General features: G+C 36.6%; 1 protein-coding gene across 1 annotated transcript in view; it reads right to left on the bottom strand.

Moving 5' to 3' along the window:
• The window catches only part of LOC135076264 (apoptotic protease-activating factor 1), a 36,150-nt gene extending 34,844 nt beyond the window's left edge, over positions 1-1,306 (bottom strand). The window contains exon 1 of the mRNA XM_063970748.1: positions 1,136-1,306. The gene's annotated coding sequence lies outside the window, so the exon portion shown is untranslated. The remainder of the gene's footprint in view (positions 1-1,135) is intronic.
• Positions 1,307-20,603: the final 19,297 nt, after the last annotated feature.

Genomic DNA, 20,603 nt, shown 5'->3' with positions numbered 1-20,603 from the left:
GTTTTAACAAGTTCGAATATGTTATTTAATATCTTATTGTGTTTTAGAAAGTTATTTATCATTTTATGGGTTGTTTATTATTGTGTTATCTTGTGGCTTTATTTACTAAAGAAGTGTTAGCACTGTAATTTGAAAGCTCATAAAGTATTTGATACCTACTATAGAAAAAAGTTTAATCTGTGAGTAGTGTTAGTTAGAACATGGTTAAATTTGAAATACCACAAACTTTTTCTTCAAATAATAACAATTTATACCTAGGTATTTTTTAAATGCTGTTTTTATACTAACCAGAGTAGGTACATTATCAAATTAATGAATAAATTAATCCAGAATTTGGCAAAAAAGATCCACTACCTTATCTAAACAATGGGTCAATTGATTCCCCATCTTCCCTTATTAATATTGTGTGGTTAAAATTATTTATAAATTAAATTACATTTGAAACAAAAGAAAAAAGAACTGGCTGGTTATAAGAGAACTAAGGCAATATCTCTTACAAATGAGATGATTAGGTGATAAATCAGTGAATCCCCCAAAGTTTTGAAGGAAAGTTGATGAATGATATCCTGTCTAAATTTACATACCAATGACAATGAGTCATTGCAAAATCACATAAAAAAGTGCAGGTATTTGTATCCCTCATGGCATGGTGTTATTGTTTCAGATATGCAATGTTTCTCTCATCGAATCTAGTTTTGATTCTGATGAATGGTTCTAGATATAAAATCCCAAGACAGCCGTTTATAAATGCTACATGTTATTGTGTCAGCAAGGTTGCTGACACAATAACATGTTGGTGAATTGAAAAATAAATAAGTAAAAATAACTGTGTTCAAAACCTTTATCTAAAGTCATCACACTTATTTGTTAATTTTTTCATTTATGAAGCAGTAGGGATATAAAAATAAGTAGCAATAGTGACAAAAAAATGTTTTGATGAATCAAAGCTTTCATCAAATTATAATTTTTTGGGTAAGCATTGCAGTGACAATGTTATCATCAGTTTAAGTTACTAAATGAAGTACTGACCAAGCAATCACTTAAACATTTCGTTAATTTAGATGTATTTTCGTATGAAGTAAACATTTTTGACTATCATAACCGCCAACAAAGTTTCAAATCAACAACTACTTACCCCTTGTTTACTATGTTTTGATCATTTCGTGAATTTTGCACTTGCACGACTGCCTTTGATCCCACAACTTAATTTGTTTCTAAATACAAGAACTGTTACTATCAACATCAACCTCACTCAAAATAACAAAGCAAACAAAGTGCATTCACCACTCGTGCATCTACAAAAATCACTGAATGACATAAATGCATCTTTCCGTTTTCTTTTTCATTTTAATCTATCAAAATGTTATCAACGTCAAAGCCTGTTTGTTGATTGGTCAATAATAAATTATAGTTGAATCGGATTGGCTGTTAGTATTGTCACTTTTCTCGTTTGTTTTCATTGCACTACTAATTTCAAGCTCTGGACAACTGTATTTTAGCCATTTAGAAGAATCGCCTGTCGCCGCGACAGCAGGCTTAACAGCAGGATAAAGTCGTTTTAGTTTTGTTTAATTTTCCAAAGTGTTATTCCAAATAGGTAAGTGTGTAATAATTTATTGTGGATTACTAACCTAATAACGTGTATGAGTGTAGGCAAATAAAACGAAGCAGTGCTTAATCAATCACATTTCAAATTCTTTCAAGAAGTCAGTGTGATCTTAGTAAAACGCCACATCTTATACTGAATCTCAAGGGGAAGCAGAGATAATAATTATGTATTATAATATCATTAAATAAATAGCATTAGTTTCACAAAAGAAATAAGGATTTGACTGTATAGACGAGATCCGAAGTCGTAAAACTGTCATAAAAAAACAAAACAGGATTTTTTGGCAGTCCGCGCGCGGGATATTTTAAATGCATGCAGCAATAATGGCGGGAAAGTGGAGAGTCGTGTGAGCAGTTATGATAAAAACTAGCTTTTGCCCGCGGCTTCACCCGCGTGAAATTTAGTGTTATTGTGGGTTATAAAAAATAATACTGTAAAGTTTCATCAAAATCCGTACAGTAGTTTTTGCATGAAAGAGTAACAAACATGTTGACATCCAGACATCCATACAAACTTTCCCATTTATAATATTAGTAGGAAGTAGGATTTAAGACGTACAAAACATCTATGTACTTATAATAAATCTGTAGAGAGGTCAATTCTGTACATGAAATATATTTTGAAAATAACTATCAGGGGTGATTAGTGATCGATACTGATGCCAAAAATGCAATCAGTAAATTTTTTGTCTGTCTGTCTCTGTCTGTCTGTATGTTCCTTATAGAAACAAAAACTACTCGACGGATTTTAACGAAACTTGGTACAATTATTCTTCATACTCCTGGGTAGGTTATATTATAGTATATTTAGGAATTCCCACGAAAAACCGGAATTAGCGGGAAAATCCTTTTGTATGAAAAATCTAAACCGCTTAAGTTAGACGCTTGAAATTTGGCATGCAGGTACCTTAGTAAACTTAAAGCTTAGTTACAACAGGATATTGCAAAATTCCCACGGGAACGGGAGTTAGCGGGAAAAAACATTTGTATAATAAAATCTAAACCGCGTAAGATAGCATGAAGGGGGTAAAACGGGATCCACGCGTACGAAGTCGCGGACGGCCGCTAGTAATAAATAATAATAAATAAATATCCATGGACATTTTACACTACTACGCTTCTAGTCCCAAACTAAGCAAAGCTTGTCAAAGCTTGTACTATGAGTACTAGAAGACAACAGATATACCTAAACATACTTAAATACTTTTTTATTTGTAAATAAAATACATACATAATATACATTAGTAACACCATTATGTAAGCAAATTAATTGAAATGGTGCAACATTAGTCATTTACATTACCATTATCTCAAGAAGTCCGCGTGAGGTCTAAGTAAAGTGATAGAATCAAAAAATCAAAATCAAAATCAAAAATATTTATTCAGTTTAGACCACAAGTGGCACTTATGAACGTCAATAGAAAATAATAAAAAAAGAAAAGGTAGCCCTTATGGGGCACTTTACATGTCTCCTTATCTTTTGGGCCCTACCAGCGCTTCGAGACAAACATATGGCAAGTGCTGAGAAGAAACGCCGGAACAAACTCAGTCACCACTTATTGCCAGGAATTATTTATCTAACGGTAAGAATAGTCAAATTTAAGGCCGGGTAGCAGAGAAAATGGCGAAAATGAGGTTTTCATTTTTCATTTTTGAGGTACTAAACAGTAAAATTAAAGGCTAAGATTTTTATTGGGCATAGAAGAGGATATTTTCTAGGGCTATTAACGGATAGAAACACGATTTGATGAAGTTGACTCGATAGAATAAATTCCCAAAGTTACCTCTATTCGTTTTCTATTTATGGTTTTATTTTTAAAATAAACGATTTGAGATTCTAAATCTTTTACTAAACTAAAGTTCAGAAATAACTTGAGGGCTTTTAACGGATGAAATTTTTATATTGCGTCTTATTTAGTTACAATGTTATAAAATGTGGAAAAAATCGTCCATGACGGCTTGGACAATCTCAATCAGTCGCGCGGTGGCGCTTACGGAGGACGGACGCGTGTCAGTTTTTTGGCCGTGACAGTTCGCGATTTGTCAATATTTTTGACAATGATGACTTTGATGAGTCACAGTATAATAATATCAGTGTTACTGGAGAAAGCTTAAATTTTTGATAATTAAAAATTATCAATTTTGTCTACCTATTGAAATTTAAATCGTTCGCATGCTTTTAAACGAAGACTCTACTCATGGTACATTCCTCAAATATGAGACAAAACCAATGAGTTAAATATTCGCTTTTGAAATGATAACACAAGATTTCTTCAGCTTCAAACTTATATTTCAGCAAAACAAAACATGCAACGACAACCGAAAAAGGCGGGGTTGAATCAATGACAAAATGACACCAAATGTCAAATAAAAAAAACAAACCATGGCAAGGACATCTAGTCATACAGCCTACTTTTAAAATTTAATTCCAACACTCCCACTAAATTTTATAACATCTTATGATATACATAAGCTTAAAGTTAACCTATTAACATCTCTTAAACTAATAGAAATATTCAAAGGTATACATAATAAGTACACAACAAAAAAAACTACACATACCTACTATGTGTTCAACTTAACAGTGTATTCTATACAACATAACAGTATATTCTAAAAATATATAACAAAAGATACCCATCAATTATCAGACAATATTACATCTCTTATGTGTTGAAATCTAGAAGTAGGGAGAGCCTTTGTCAAAATATCAGCCAATTGTTCAGAACTTGGCACATACTTAATACTGATCAAGTTATGCTGTACCTTCTCTCTAATAAAGTTAAATTTAACATCAATATGTTTTGTTTTTTTTATGATATACTGGATTATTTATTAATTTAATTGTACTCTGGTTATCAATACATAAAGTTGTGCAATTTACATTAATATCAATTTCTTTAAAGAATTGTTTCAACCATAAAAGATTTTTGGCGGCCTCACATCCAGCCATAAACTCGGCCTCGGTGGTTGATAATGCAATACAAGACTGCTTCTGACTAGCCCAAGATACAGGACCACCATTTAACATAAAAATATAGCCAGTAGTAGACTTTCTGGTGTCTAGATCCCCAGCATAATCAGAATCTGAATATCCCATTAAATTTTCATGACCTTGATACTTGATACATAAATCTTTAGTTTTAATAAGATAACGAATTATTCTTTTAAGCTGTGTAACATGTTTAGAGTTGCGCGCGAGCGTCTGCGCGAGTAAACGCATATTTGTTCGATCCGTGTTTATCTGCCTCAAACGTGTGTAAAAGTCTCGAGTTGCACAGTGAAGTTACACCATCTTGAAGCTTGAGCTGCGAACTTTAAAGTGAGGTGTTCTGTTCTCAAATCGCTCGATTTTTACGCGAGTTCTGAGCCAATTTAGTTCAAAAGTAAATCTATAACGGCCGTGAACGTGACCTACCTCAACAAGGACACTGTTAACGCTCAGCTGTTGACTGCACCCGACTTGTTCCGATTGACCGCCGAGCGCGCCCGAGGTTTTGACGCATCGATCTACCGAGAAACTGAAGGACGCCGTTCCTGTGTCGTGTGACGTCAGTGGCTTTGCCCGTATTGACAGCCCATCGGGGGGCCCTGAGTACGTAAACACAAAGCGGGGCAGTAAAACAAATACTTTTGAGGAGTCATTGGCGGATGATACTTATTGTCTTGATAGCATTCGGTTAATAATGCGAGAGGAACTTCTTAGGGCCTTGGATGAACGCCTGCCAGAACTTACTAGCAAAATTGTCAAGGAGCTGACTGCACCAATGTGTCAGGCGATCACTGAGTTGACCGAAAAAGTTGGAAAGTTGGAATCAAAGGTACATTTATTGGAAAATAAAATTACTAATACTGTTGATGTAGCCGCTCCTGTGCCTATGAGGACCGGAAAGCCACCTTCTGTCGCCGGGCGAAGCCGCGTCGGGACCACGTCTGCCCCTCAGAAGGCAACAGGGCAGCACTTACCAACTGGGAGAGACTCCAATCAAGTCGCTGCGCAAGTGCTTCTGCGGAGCCTGCGGATGTTGCTTCTGCCACACTTCCATTGAGCCAAGGCGACGAGGTTTGGACAGAGGTAACTAGAAGACCCATTCGCGTGTCTCGCGTTACACGTGGTACTGCCAGCCCTGGTTCAACCGGGCTTGAACCATCTGAACGTCGCCGATTTGTGCACCTGTTTTACGTGAAGGCTGGCACCACTGAGGCGCAGGTGCGCGAACATTTGACGTCAGTTTGTGGAGCGGACGTGTGCACCGTAGAAGTACTACAGCCTAGGGGCGACTATGCGTCATTCAAGCTGAGTGTTCCATCAAGACTGGCCGATACTGTCATGTCTCCTGCAAACTGGGCAGAAGATATTTGTGTTAAGCCCTGGAGGCAGAATTTTCGTTCCAAACCCAAGGATAACTAAACGTCAAGTATTAAATCTAGGGGTATATTATCAGAACGTTAGAGGCCTTAGAAGTAAAACTGAGACCTTTTATAATAATATTTGTTCATCAAGCGGTTTTGACTTAATTGCATTAACGGAAACATTTCTTAATAGCTCAGTTCTCAATTCTGAATTGTTTCCTCAGGGATATCTCGTATTCAGGAAAGATCGATTAGGAGATGCTGGCTGGGGGGGAGTTATGCTTGCTGTAAGTGAAACATGCTCAGCTAAATTAGTTACTGACCTTGATGGCCTCACTTGTGATAAAGAATTGATTTTTGTCTTAGTTAACCGCAAAAATATTAAAATTTTGGTCTGTGTAGTATATTTACCACCTAATTGTAGTGAAGAGCAATATTTGAATGTTTTGACGTGTATAGAAAACGCTACGTGTAAATACTCTGCTTTAAATCTTTTAATAATGGGCGATTTTAATTTATACTCATGTAATAACTCTGTAAGAAGGCAATTTGAATGTTTTTTGAATTTTTGTAACTTACGTCAACTTAACCCAGTTCTAAATTGTAATGGTCGCGCCTTAGATCTAGTGCTGTCCAATTTGAGGCCTGAGGAGCTGGTGGTGTCTGGTGATGTCGAGCCACTGGTGCCGCCGGACACCCAACACCCACCTCTTGAGATCACTCTAACCATGCCCTGTGGCTCGTTCCCTTGTGGCGCTAGTAATACCGTCCCACTACATACCTGCCCTGCGCCCGAGTGGGATTTCCGTAAAGCTGATTTTCCCAAACTCTATGATGACATCTGTAACATTGACTGGACCCACACGCTAGCGCAAACAAACGTTGATTATGCCACAGAATGTATGTACGATGTACTCGGGAAGGTTTTAGCTAGTAGTGTACCATTAAAAAATCATAAAGGGTCTCCTCTGAGGGGTCCATATTCGGTTGCATAAAAAATATTGTCATAATTTAAGAGTGCATAAAGTTTTTTGGCATACTCATCATTTCGCATAACGCTCATACAGAATAAATCATAAGGCATATATTTTTTTGCCATAACCCCTTTTATTATAATAATATTTTGGTATATATTCTTTCTGTATTCTTGTTTTTTTAATAACGATTTCTAGGCATAACATTTTTTGGCATCTAAACCAATGCCATAAATATTTCCATTCATAATATACAAAATACCATAATGTTAACAAAATATGAAATATAAAAATGTTATACATATAAAATATAAGTTAACAATTAATATAAATAGACAAACAAGCATGCAAACAAGCATGCAATCAAACAGCAAGCATGCAAGCAAGCTGCAAGCATGTAAGCAAGCAGCAAGCAAGCATGCAAGCAAGCATGCAAGCAAGCAGCAAGCATGCAATCAAGCAGCAAGCACGCAAGCATGCAGGCAAACAGCAAGGAAGCATGCATGCAAGCAAGGATGCAAGCAAGCAAGCATGCAAGCAAGCATTAGGATTGCCTTATCTCCGGCGCTGCGGGAAGTGCGGTCCTTCCGCTCTGGCGTAACATATACCCGGCATGCCATGCTCGCTTCCGCAGCTTCGGCTTGCTGGTCGCCTTCGGCGACCAGCCTCAGCCGCTCCAGCTCGCACGGCTGCCGGATATATGTTACAGCGAGCGAGGACCGCACTCCCTCCGCGCCTCCGGCTTTTAAATTACACTCTAGTATAGGGCAGACTAGTACCACGTGGAAGAGACCACGGCCAGTCGGGATCTACATAATTCCAGACCAGGCAAGCTTAATGTTGTAAAAGAAATGTCGACTGTATATGTGCGTTATAATAGATAAGAGGGATTCGAGATCAAACAGAATGTATTTTCACGAGCTTAAGTTTTCTAAGAGACAGGTCAAAAATTAAGAACAAAAATGACAATGACACAGAGAATTTAGTTTTTACAAATCTATAGGCCGAAAGAGTATTAAAGGTGGAAGGAGGATCGTTCGCAACATCACAAATACATAATTATTTACTCTTCAATATTGGTTGTTCTTATAGACAATATTTATGACTTTAAATGTTATACATAATTAAATTATGTTTATTGTATTTTATTCAAAACAAACTTTAGGAATATAAAAATTATGTTCTTTACATTTATGATTATTTAAATTATGGTATTGAAAATTAGAGAAAGTTATTATTATGCCTAAGAAACCATTATGCATTTAGAAAACTATGCATATCAAAGTTTATGCGAAAAAACTTTATGCAAATACTGTTATGCCAAACTAAATTATGATGAAAAATGTTATGCGTCTGAGAGGGCACCCCCTCTGAGGTACTACCCTCCGTGGTATACACCAGAGATAAAATATAAATTAAAAATAAAATACTTCCATCACCGTAAATATAAACAATTAGGATTGCAATTTAATCTTGAGGTATTTCAATATTATAGGAGTCATATAAAGACACTCATTCGCGAAGCGTATCTAAAATATAAGCAATCAATTGAAGCCGGTATAAGATCAGACCCAAAAAAATTCTGGAAGTTCGTTGGCGAAAGACGTGCGAGCGGGCGGCAGTATTATAACGATTATCAATATCAAGGTGTCACTGTTGCTGAGCAGGATGTAGCTTCTACGTTTGCAAAATATTTCCATTCAGTGTTTTCGAAGGACACTCCGTTGCTTGACGCGGACGCCGCGTCCGCTGTTTGCGGTGCCGGAGGTCAATGTGATTCGGCGAGAATAGGTGTTTATCGCATAACTTTAGCTGACTTAAAGTATGCTGTACGTCGACTAAAACCCACGTCCGCCGTTGGTCCTGACCGTTTGCCCGCTTTTCTTGTTAGGGATTGCGCCACGGCTCTTGAATTGCCTTTGCTCCATTTGTTCAATCTCTGCATAGGAAACTGTAGCTACCCTCTGCAGTGGAAGGTATCCAGGGTAACCCCTGTTTCAAAGAGTGGACAATCGAACGATATCACTGATTTTAGACCCATAGCTGTTTTGTCAACCTTCGCAAAAATATTTGAATCAATACTTAATAGACAGATAACTCAACAGATGAAGGTTTATTTTGACGAATCCCAGCATGGCTTTAGGTCAGCACGATCGACAACTACAAACCATATAGTATTCCTCGACTACATAGTGCCTAAATTGGACCAACATCTGCAGGTTGACGCGGCTTATTTTGATTTTAGGAAAGCGTTCGATGTGGTTAATAACGACGTTCTCTTAAATAAGCTCTCCCTGGTCGGTTTTACTCCGAAGTTGTTGCATTTCTTTGCCAACTATCTTAAAGATCGCAGACAGTACGTTCAAATGAGCGGCCAACAATCTGAAGAGTACTATACAAGGTCGGGAGTGAGTCAGGGCAGTACTCTTGGGCCGACCTTGTTTCTGATCATGATAAATGATCTACCCAAAAGGCTCCGACACGCTAATTGCCTAATGTTTGCAGATGATTTAAAACTCTACTTGAAAGTTAGCGAGGAAAGGGATTGTATATTACTGCAGCAGGACATTCAAGCTGTGCTTGAGTGGAGTGTAGAAAATAAATTGGACCTAAACGTATCTAAGAGCAAAGTGATTACTTTCTCAAGACTTCATGATACCTTGTTTTACTCATATGCCTTAGGAGATCGGCCTCTGGAGAGGGTAACCCAGATCAGAGACTTGGGTTTGATGATGGACACTGCACTGAATTTTCGCGAGCATATTGTTGCAACTTGCAAAAGTGCTAACAGAGTGTTGGGGTTCATAATGAGAACAGCGTCTCAGTTTAGAACTGTTGGTCTGGCTGTGATGCTATATAACGCTTACGTCCGTAGCAAGTTGGAGTATGGGGCAGTGGTCTGGTCTCCTCGAGAGAAAAAGTATTCAGAAATGTTAGAGAAAGTCCAACGTAAGTTTTCCAGATATCTTTACAAACGAACTTTTGGGTATTACCCGTTTCTGTTTCCCTCCCTTTTTGTATCTGGCATGGTTGGTCTTGATACTCTTGAGCTGAGGCGTAAAGTGTCGGTAGCAATTCACTACTACTTATTGCTGCGTAGCAAAATAGAAAATCCTGTCGTGCTTCGTAGTATTAGTTTATTTGTTCCAAATAATTACACACGTACGGGTCGTCGTCAGCACCGCCTGTTCTGTGCCCCCGATGGCCTGCGCACACTGCATGCTAACAACACACCGACTCCCAGGGCACTCTGTCTTTTAAACATGTTTACGCAAACCGTCCAAGACGTCGACATCTTTGCCAACTCCTTAGAGTGTTTTGTAAAAAAATTAAGATTGTATTTGTCTACTAACCATAAATAGATATAAGTACTTACTAACATTAAATGTAATTTCAAATTGGCAATGTGAGCGCTTTGGATATAAATCTGTAAGCTCACTTGCATTTCAATTAAATAAATAAATAAATAAATAAATAAATAAATAAATAAACTCGGTCTATTAATATATCTACTTAATAGATTAACACCAAATGAAATATCTGGCCTAGTTGCTGTGGACAAAAACAATAATGACCCTATGGCCTCTCTATAAGGAAAATCAATCTTCTCATTATCATCATCACCTTTAGTTATTTGAACATTTACATCAACAGGTGTATTACAGGGGTGTGCTGTACTCATATTAAATTTGTCTATTATTTGCTCAATATATTGTTTTTGATAGATACATACAGAATTATCAGATTTTAAAATTTCCAGACCAACAAAGCGGCTTAAACTCAATTCTTTGATATTAAATCCTTGCTTTAAGTAGTTTACAATTTGATCTAATACTGTATTTGACTGAGACATTATCAAAGCATCATCAACATATAAAATTAGCAAGGCTTTAACATCATTAAAGTTTCCTACAAACACACAATTATCTGCATGTGACTGAACAAATCCAAACTTTAATAAAAAATCTGTAATCTTTTTGTTCCAACAACTGGACGCCTGTTTTAAGCCATATAAGGATTTGTTCAGCTTACAAATTTTATTTGAAGGTGCCTTTACCCCATCAGGGATTTCCATAAAAATGTCCTCCTCTAAATCCCCATACAAAAAAGCTGTTTTAACATCTAACTGTCTTATTTTCCAGTTATATTCAGCAGACATAGACAAAAGTATCCTTATTGACTCATACCTCGTGGTGGGGGAAAATATTTCCTTGTAATCTATTCCCTCAACTTGTGTGAAACCACGGGCACAAAGTCTAGCCTTATATCTGTCAACTTCACCATTTTGGTTTCTTTTGATATCAAAAACCCATTTCGATGTTATAGTTCTCTGATCTGCCTTATCAACATAACTCCATGTATCATTGGTGTGATGAGCCTCTAGTTCTTCATTAATTGCTTCTAGCCATAGTTTATATTCCTTACTATTAACTGCTTCATCATAAGTAACAGGTACATTTAGCTCTAATAAGTTGGCCTCAAAAATTTGATTCCTTCGTGGTCGTAGAGTAACATTTGAATCGCATATGTTAGAATAATCTATTTCTCGTGAAGGTTCATATGTCTCATCTTGTTCATCAACAGCAGAGTATGTACTATTATCACTTTCACTGCTCTGATCAATCAAATTCCTCTCTGAGTGATCTGTTATCTCTTCATTTTCTTGGCATTCATTATCATCACAAATGAAAATCCGTGATTCATTCCTTATAATCTCAGGACTTTTCTGTTCATTAAAAATTACATTTCTTGAAACTGTAATTCTTTTAGTGTTCGGGTCATACATTTTGTAATTGTTATTATCATAGCCAACTAACATCATTTTGTGGCTTTTACAATCCAGCTTTGTTCTCAACTGATCAGGTACATGGACATATCCTTCACACCCAAAAACTCTGATATGATCCAAGGCAGGTTTTACACCACTCCACAGTTCTATAGGTGTCATATTAGGAGTTTGGCTAGAGGATGTGCGATTCAATAAGTAAACAGCACAGTTGACTGCTTCTGCCCACAGATTGAGTGGTAGACTACGGGCATACAGCATGGACCTAGCACTTTCTACAATTGTCCTGATTTCTCTTTCAGCCCGACCGTTTTGTTCAGGAGTGTAAGGGGCTGTGAGTTCATGAGAGATACCTTCACTGTCTAAATATTCTTTAAAGTCTTTGCTTATGTATTCTCCACCATTATCAGTATGAAATGTGCGCACACCATGTGAAAAAAAGTTTTTGATTTTTGCATTATATTTTTTAAAACAGTTCAACACATCACACTTGTTTTTTAGAAAGTACACATATCTAAAACTTGTCGCAGCATCTTTAAAAATGACAAAATATTTCATACCTTGTACAGACGGCACATTGAATGGTCCACAAACATCACTGTAAACAACATCACCTGGTTGCAGTGGTCCCCTGTTGGATTTCTGGAATGGTTGACGAGCATGCTTGCCTAAAGCACAACCCTCACATACAAACTTGTCACTGTCTGATAAGTCCACACCAGTTATCACATTCTTTTTACACATTTTCTCAATTTCTTTGACATTCAAGTGTCCTAAACGTTCATGCCATGTTTTTAAGTCCAATTTTTGCACAACATTACACACAGGATTTTGAACTGTTTTCACTTTTAACTCATATAGATTGTTACTTTGTAAAGATGCACACATCACTATTTTATTGTCTTTGTAAATCAAAGCATCAGCTTCTTTCTTCACAATAATATAGCCTTGCCTTGTCACAGCTCCTTCAGACAAAAGGTTTCTTCTCAGGTTTGGTACATAAAGCACCTTTTTCAAGATACTTGTCTCCCACTGTCCATTGACACACCTACTAATCAGAACATTTCCTTCTCCTATCACTTCTATTGCTTCTTGATTTCCTAATTTCAGTGGAGATCCAGTATATTCATACAGTTCCACAAAACTTTCTCGTTTGTAACACATGTGAGCAGAGGCACCGCTGTCCAATATCCATTTGCTGCTCTCATCATCATCTTTCCAGTTAGCACTTGCTACATTGAAAGCTAACATGTTTCTCTCCCCTTCATTTTGTTTTTGTTTGGGAGCTCGGCAATCTCTTGCGAAGTGACCTCGCTTTCCACAATTGTAACATATAAAACGGTGTGATTTCTCTTCTGATACTTTATTTGCCTTAGAAGATGGGACAGGTTTTCTTTTTGCACTCTGTTTTGCCACTAATAAAGCTGTTTCATTCTCATCTTCAACATTCAAGCTGGCCTCCTCGTCCAATAATCGAGCAGTCAAGTTGATTATTGTTTGTTTACTTGAATCAAGTGACATCCAGGCCTGACGGAGAGATCTGTATTTAGGAGGTAGTGTACTCAGTATCTTGGTTATAATTGCAGTATCACTGATATCTTCTCCATTTTCTTTTAGCTGTTTAGCCAAACTTTCAACTTTTGCTATATGTTGAGCAATGCTATCTGCCGGCGACATTTTGTATTGGTAAAAGCGTTCATGCAACATCATTTTGGTCATTTCCGATTTTTGTTCATAGATGGATTCGAGTTTGGTCATCACCTCAAGCGCCGTTTCACAGTTCTCAATGAGTGCTACTTGTTTCAGATCCATTGCAGACGTCATTATAAACATTGCCATCCCGTCATCTTTATTCCACTGAGTGGCATTTGTTTCTGATTTTGGCGTGTTGATGTCTAGCCCTTTGGCACGCAGGGCGCATTTTATCTGGAATTTCCATTGCTTAAAGTTGGAGCCATCGAATTTTTCAAGATTGATTGCTTTTCCAAATTCCATTTTGAGGTTGTGAACAACACGCGTGCAGTGACGCTTTTGTTGTCCAGCATATGAAACTATTTCACTACTTTCTGCTCTTTGTTTATCACTCGCGTGGGTCTGGGCCCATAACCTATTTGCTTTTGAAATGATAACACAAGATTTCTTCAGCTTCAAACTTATATTTCAGCAAAACAAAACATGCAACGACAACCGAAAAAGGCGGGGTTGAATCAATGACAAAATGACACCAAATGTCAAATAAAAAAAACAAACCATGGCAAGGACATCTAGTCATACAGCCTACTTTTAAAATTTAATTCCAACATTAAAATTACATTATAATAGTACCACAGAATAATAATAAGTACTACGTACAGAAGTTTTACTTCGCGAAGGTATTTAAAAAAATGTATGCTCAATGTCAATAACAATATGGTGTAATTTAGCCTGTCTCAAGAGTCAAGCACCATTTTGTTGACAAACGTCAGTGATCGGCACTGCGCCGAAGCTATAGGGCTGACTTCGGTAAAATGATGTGACGTGAGGTGCCAAACTGCGGAAAATGGCGGAGGAAATACAAATTATCATAAATAATTTTAACTACTTATTTACCTCTCAGTGTCTTGAGGCAACTTAAAAAAATACATTCTGTGTTTTTATTATTATTTAGGCAGTTAAATACTGCACAGTATTTAGTACACCATTTTCTTTATTTTCTTCCATCATACACAAGAATACGCGTGCGTAAGTCAATGTTCGCTCGTATGTGAGGCCTTGTCGAATAGTATCCTGTAGGTGGGATATCGTGCGTGTTTTGTTTTCGATGTAAACTCGCGGAGATGAACAGGCCTGATAGTACCTACATACAATCGTCTTACACTCTTTAGAAGAGCACACTGACACAAATAAATAATAAAAAATACTGTCTAAGGTCTGTAGCTAAAGGTCTAAGCTGTAAGATAGAAGAATCTTCTAGCCAAAAAGATGGCAGATGCAACAGATGTCAACGGATTTAAAACTGGAGTTCATATGACTCCTTGTAGACTTGAGTCTCTAGAGCGTCCCTTCCTCCACCATGCGTAAGAATTTTCACAAAAATACTGTCTAAGGTCTGTAGCTAAAGGTCTAAGCTAAGCTGCAAGATAGAAGAATCTTCTAGCCAAAAAGATGGCAGATGCAGCAGATGTCAACGGATTTAAAACTGGAGTTCATGTGACTCCTTGTAGACTTGAGTGTCTAGAGCGTCCCTTCCTCCACCATGCGTAAGAATTTTCACAAAAATACTGTCTAAGGCCTGTAGCTAAAGGTCTAAGCCGTAAGATAGAAGAATCTTATAGCCAAAACATGGCAGATGCAGCAGATGTCAACGGATTTAAAACTTGGAGTTCATGTGACTCCTTCTAGACTTGAGTCTCTAGAGCGTCCCTTCCTCCACCATGCGTAAAAGTTTTCCAAAAATACTGTCTGAGGTCTGTAATAAAAGTCTAAACTGCAAGGTAAGAGAAACTTTTAGCCAAAAACATGGTAGATGCAGCATATATCAACGGATTTAAGACTGGACTGGCACCACCTTGCAATGTCATCCTCTCATTGTTATCTGTAATGTAAATGATTTTTAAAATGTATTTAAAAAATAAAATGTTCGTTTTATTATTTCAATAATCTGACCTCTCAACTCAACTACACTACACAAACACCTTTGTTCGCAACTGTACTGACGAAACCTCGATATTATACCGTTCATTTAAGATGGCAAGCTTTTTGCTGCGGTAATGCACTCCAGGTAACCGTGTGTGATGCTTATTGCTCATAGTGATTTTCGATACAGAGCCCCGTACATACGTTATACATAAATTATGGAAAGAAAACACCCAGACCAATACAAACAAATATGTATGCAATTTTAGTATGATATTTTTATTTATTAATAAACAAAAAGACTGAACAAAATTGATGCGTGTACTGATTAATGTAATTAACCACATGCAAAGCTTTGTGAATTGCAACAACTATAATTTATTATCCAAGCTCTAAATAATCGCTACTACGAGTAACTGATCATAAAATGATTTTCCTATCGCTCAAGCTCCCGAGGATCTACCGATAGGTCGGGTGACGTAATCTTGAAATTCTTTTAGCCAGCGCGGAACTTCCGGAAGGTCGGGTGACGCCACGCCTCTTTGAACCGGGTGCGTGACAGTTTATATAAGTTTATATGATATAAATTCATTTCAATAACGTTCATATTGTATAATAAACGTATGTTATAATAACACTTGATATAATTTTTAACATATAATGTTTACTTCATATAATAAATCATTTCTAATAATATCATTTCAGATACCAATCACAACGCATAAAGACATTTGATATAAACCTTACTTAATCTAAGACTCATTTGATGTAATTTTGTTTAATATAAATATTATTTCACATAACCATTACTTGTAATAAATATTATTTGTTATACTCTTTAATTGATATAATTTCTGATAGATATAACTTTAAGTATGTTCTTTTTTAGCTTGACTTATAAATGACTTTAGTGACAAAAACGAATCGCCGTAAAACCGACTCCACGTAGTCTTGTCTGCCCTACCCCTAGAGTGTAATTTAGAAGCGCGTAGGCACGGATTAGCACGCGAGGGACCGCCAGAGCCCCGCAGTGCCGGAGCCGTGACAGAAGTCTCAAGTTTTTAGTCAAATTTGCATGCTGCATGCCTGCATGCCTGCATGCCTGCTTGCTTGCTTGCTTGCCTGCTTGCTTGCTTGCTTGCTTGCTTGCTTGATTGCTTGCCTGCTTGCTTGCTTGCTTGCTTGCCTGCTTGCTAGCTTGCTTGCCTGCTTGCTTGCCTGCATGCTAGCTTGCTTGCTTGCTGCATGCAATGCTTATTATAACAAATGAACTTTATATAAAATTATTATTGTTATATGATTTAAGTTTTATAGGAAAAGATTTTTATCTCATTTGATTGTTCGACATTTCTTTTTTATATGATTTGAATGTTATTTGTTTTAAATAGTATACATTGTAAGTTTTATAGAAAATATTCACTATATCAAACCATTTTATATCAGTTAATAGTTATTTGTCTTAAAATTATTCGTTTTAAAATTATATTATTCGTTTATTATAGTAAATAATTATTATATTAAACGATTTTATATAATTTGATGTTATATCCTCTAAGTATTATATGATATGTAGTTATATCATACATTACACACCCCTTTGAACCGTGTTTACATTGGCAGTTATATTCTATATTTATTCGATTCTAAAATATATTCCCAAAAATTTTGAAAGTTGTTTTAATTTGTATCACTTGGATATGATTTGTATTAAAAAGTGCTGTGAGTGTGACGCTTGAACGGAAGGAACTCAACCTAACCTAACCAACTGCGTATTTCTAAACTGCGTATTTCTATACTGTGTAGCCGCGAGAGCTCTTTGGCGCGCTGTCTTCGGCGAAGTATTGCGCGCGCAGATTTTGACAGCGCGAAATACCTACTTTAGCAGAAATACCAAGCCTTAAGTACATCAAATATGTGCAGACTGAACTGACCACGTATCCTTGTCATCAATATAGTCTCGAACCTTGTAGTACCCTTTGGACATAAGGGTATTTTTTATATGTATCTTAAATTTGTTTATTGGCAATTCGACAAGGTTGTGTGGTATTTTGTTAAATATGGTAATACATTTCCCCAAGAATGAATTACCTATCTTATGCAACCTAAATGATGGAACAGCAAGTTTATTCTTATGTCTCGTGTTAAATGAGTGGACGTCACTTTTCTTAGTAAATAAATGATATGTTTACGGACATACATAATGTTATCAAATATGTATTGCGAAGCCACAGTCAATATATATAGTCAGTCAATATATATATAGAGTGGGACCAGTGTGCTTACCATGGGTTTACGTTAGGTGTGCTCGCTAGCGAATACGTCAAAAAAATCTATGACGATTTTATTTCTTAAAAGTAGCCGCTAGGGGCGCTGCACAATATGTCATACATTTAATGTCATTTTTTTACGGAGTCGCTAGCGAGCACACCTAACGTAAACTCATGGTAAGCACACAGACCATTCTGGGGGTAATAGGTACGCGCATGTTTTACTAGATCATCGATGAATTTGAGATTCAAGAACCAATTTTTATATTCCTCATTCCTTAACAAACATCATAACAAGCATTTTTTTTTATTGCACGTAGCCGTATCTACCTAAATAAAATATTGTGCGCTGAACGTTATAAGTACCTATAAGTAAGTAGATAGTACTTTTACCACAGCTAGGCTAAATGAATGGTGAACTTTTAGTTCGAAGAATCCGCTAAAGACATATAATAATCATCTACTTTTAGATGATGTGTAAATAATTATTTTGTTATAATAAGTAGCCATAATATCAGCAGTAATCTTTATAAGGTTTTAATAAATCTTCATTGGGAAGTTTGTAGGTGGGTATTTAGGTAAATTAAAGACATTTTTGACTTAAGTAGCTACACATAATTATAAACTTACTGTATAAGTATAAATAATAAATAAAATCTGATCAAGGAGGCGTATTAATTTGCGGTGAAATATTTTAATTCGCTGCGTCCAGGTATAGCAGATGGTTATCACAAAAACTTTTCTTCAATGTCCTTACTGTAAACAAGGTCTCTTTTGAGGTTTTGTAACGCGCTCATGAATGGCGGTGTGTGTGGCTTTTAATAAGATTTATTGTAACTGATCTTGTTTTGACATTCACAATGGCACGGACGACGCGGCAAACGACGCCTTTGTGTGGTCTCCCAAGACCATTGTAAGTTGGCAAAGTCAAAAATAGTTTGTAAACACACCTGGTCTTGCACATAAAAGGATAGTTTCCCTTTCTACTTAATAGCGTCAAATTATTTTTAACGAATTTATGTGGAAATTCATAATTTTGTTCTAAGTTCTTCAAAACCGAATATATGTCAGGTAGAGAGTAGGTAGGTAAATATTAAGGATGTTACAAGTTATTGGTAGTTAAAACGTGTGACGTGTTTAAACACGCAACATACGAGATAACAGTGAAACTCCCTTGAGTTACGGTAATGCTCCTACTGATACCGCGACACTCTCAAAACATGATACACCATACATACCCGATGCCTTAAGTTTAATCTTAATAGCTCATACCTTGTAAAGATGTCCACTTTCACGTCACTAAAAGTCGATTGTTGTTAAATTTTATGAGACATTAAATAAAATAGTAACTCAAGATAATTACAGGCTAGAATTTAAGTCAAAGTATTCGTCTATTCAGATTTAACGAGGGCATATATCCTAGTCAAACACCGTAAGGTTTCCTGACCTCTATGAATGTCATGTTTGGTTGATTGCGAGGATCTGATTATTAGCGTATTCGCTCGTAAATTACTTGTGTACCTAGATAATGAGAATGCCAATTAGCATTCTTGTCAAGAATGGGAAGTAATTACTGAAATAGGCATAATAATTATGGCAAAATTTACCGTCAGGCCACGTTTGTAATGAAGGAGGAACAATTCCGTCTAGGCGTTCGAAAGGTGTAAGGACTAACTACCTGCCATATATAGGGGATTCATTGTCTTGTTATGGGAAAGGAGCTTAGGAATTTAAATGTGTCTATTTGCTAGCGCTGTACATAATGCATTTCGTGGCGGCTGCATTCAGAAGCGCATGTTGTACTAATGGTTGAATGTGGTGAAATACGTTGAATCGCGTTGATTCCTAAATAGGTACTGTTTATAGTAAATACATATAATAAGCTGGAGATGTGACGGCTTTTCCTACTGTATGAATCGTTTATTGCAATTAACTTTATATTATTATTTTGAATCTTATCGATAAGTGTGGCCATTAAGTTGTCTATATAAATAAACGTACTATGTTGGTCGTTTTACGAGTAAATAACACAATACGAGTACATTGGTATATTTTGCATGCCTATTACATTTCATGAGATGCTAAGGGGCCAGAGGGTTGAGAGGCAATACGTGGGATAAAAACTAAAAGCATTAGGCGGATGTAAGTACATACCAGGCTGCTCTACCAACATCTAAAAGGAATCACATTAAACTAATGGACATAGAAATGGCCGATTTCGGAGCAAATGTAACTATCGAATCGAACCTACGAACTTTACGCTGGTTTTACACCGAGCTTCTTTGCCGAACTAGAATACGTCTTTTTGCTGAATTTTTGAATTTTTTTTTAATGTTTCAGCATATTTGTGAAATCCAATGAAGCTTTTTACTGGATTTTATTAAGAAAACACTTACCTATCATCTGCTGCCCGGTACTTTGCTTGCATATATCTAAGTAAGAAGTTAAAATACAAGCAGCTAAAGTACCTAATGAATTAAATGAAATACGTTTCCATAAACATTAACAGCTACATCATCATCAGTGTAGAGCGGTTAAAAAAGTGGGTATTTCCTTAAAAATCCAACTTTTCTTCTCTAAGTACCTTCCTTCATGCTTATTAAGCCTACTTGCAGATATTCTGTGACTGTGACCAATAGGTACATTCCTTTGCCTTTGCGAAGTACAGACGGAGGCTAAGCTTACAATAAAATAATTGAACATCCTTTCCCATCTTTCCTTGCTATGTGCCAGCATTGCAGGATTAAACCACATCTTCTTGTGTCATTCAATAGTTCTTTTGAACATTGTCAAAAGCCGCAAATCTTCACAGATATTTTGAAAGAACGAGCAACGGTGTGACAACAATGATCACATTGAGGTAAATGTATGATTTCGGAATCTGTGCACGTCCATGATTGGTCATTTCAGTATATCTCTGTTAGACGCCGCGCGAATCCGGAATGAATTACGGGAATTGTTTATAACTCGATACCCGATTTTGTTCGCTCTCTAGATAAA

The sequence above is a fragment of the Ostrinia nubilalis genome, chromosome 11 (assembly GCF_963855985.1).
Source record: "Ostrinia nubilalis chromosome 11, ilOstNubi1.1, whole genome shotgun sequence".
Taxonomy (NCBI): Eukaryota; Metazoa; Arthropoda; class Insecta; order Lepidoptera; family Crambidae; genus Ostrinia; species Ostrinia nubilalis.
The sequence above is the reverse complement of the archived record's forward strand: the minus strand, read 5'-3'. Positions and strand labels throughout refer to the sequence as shown.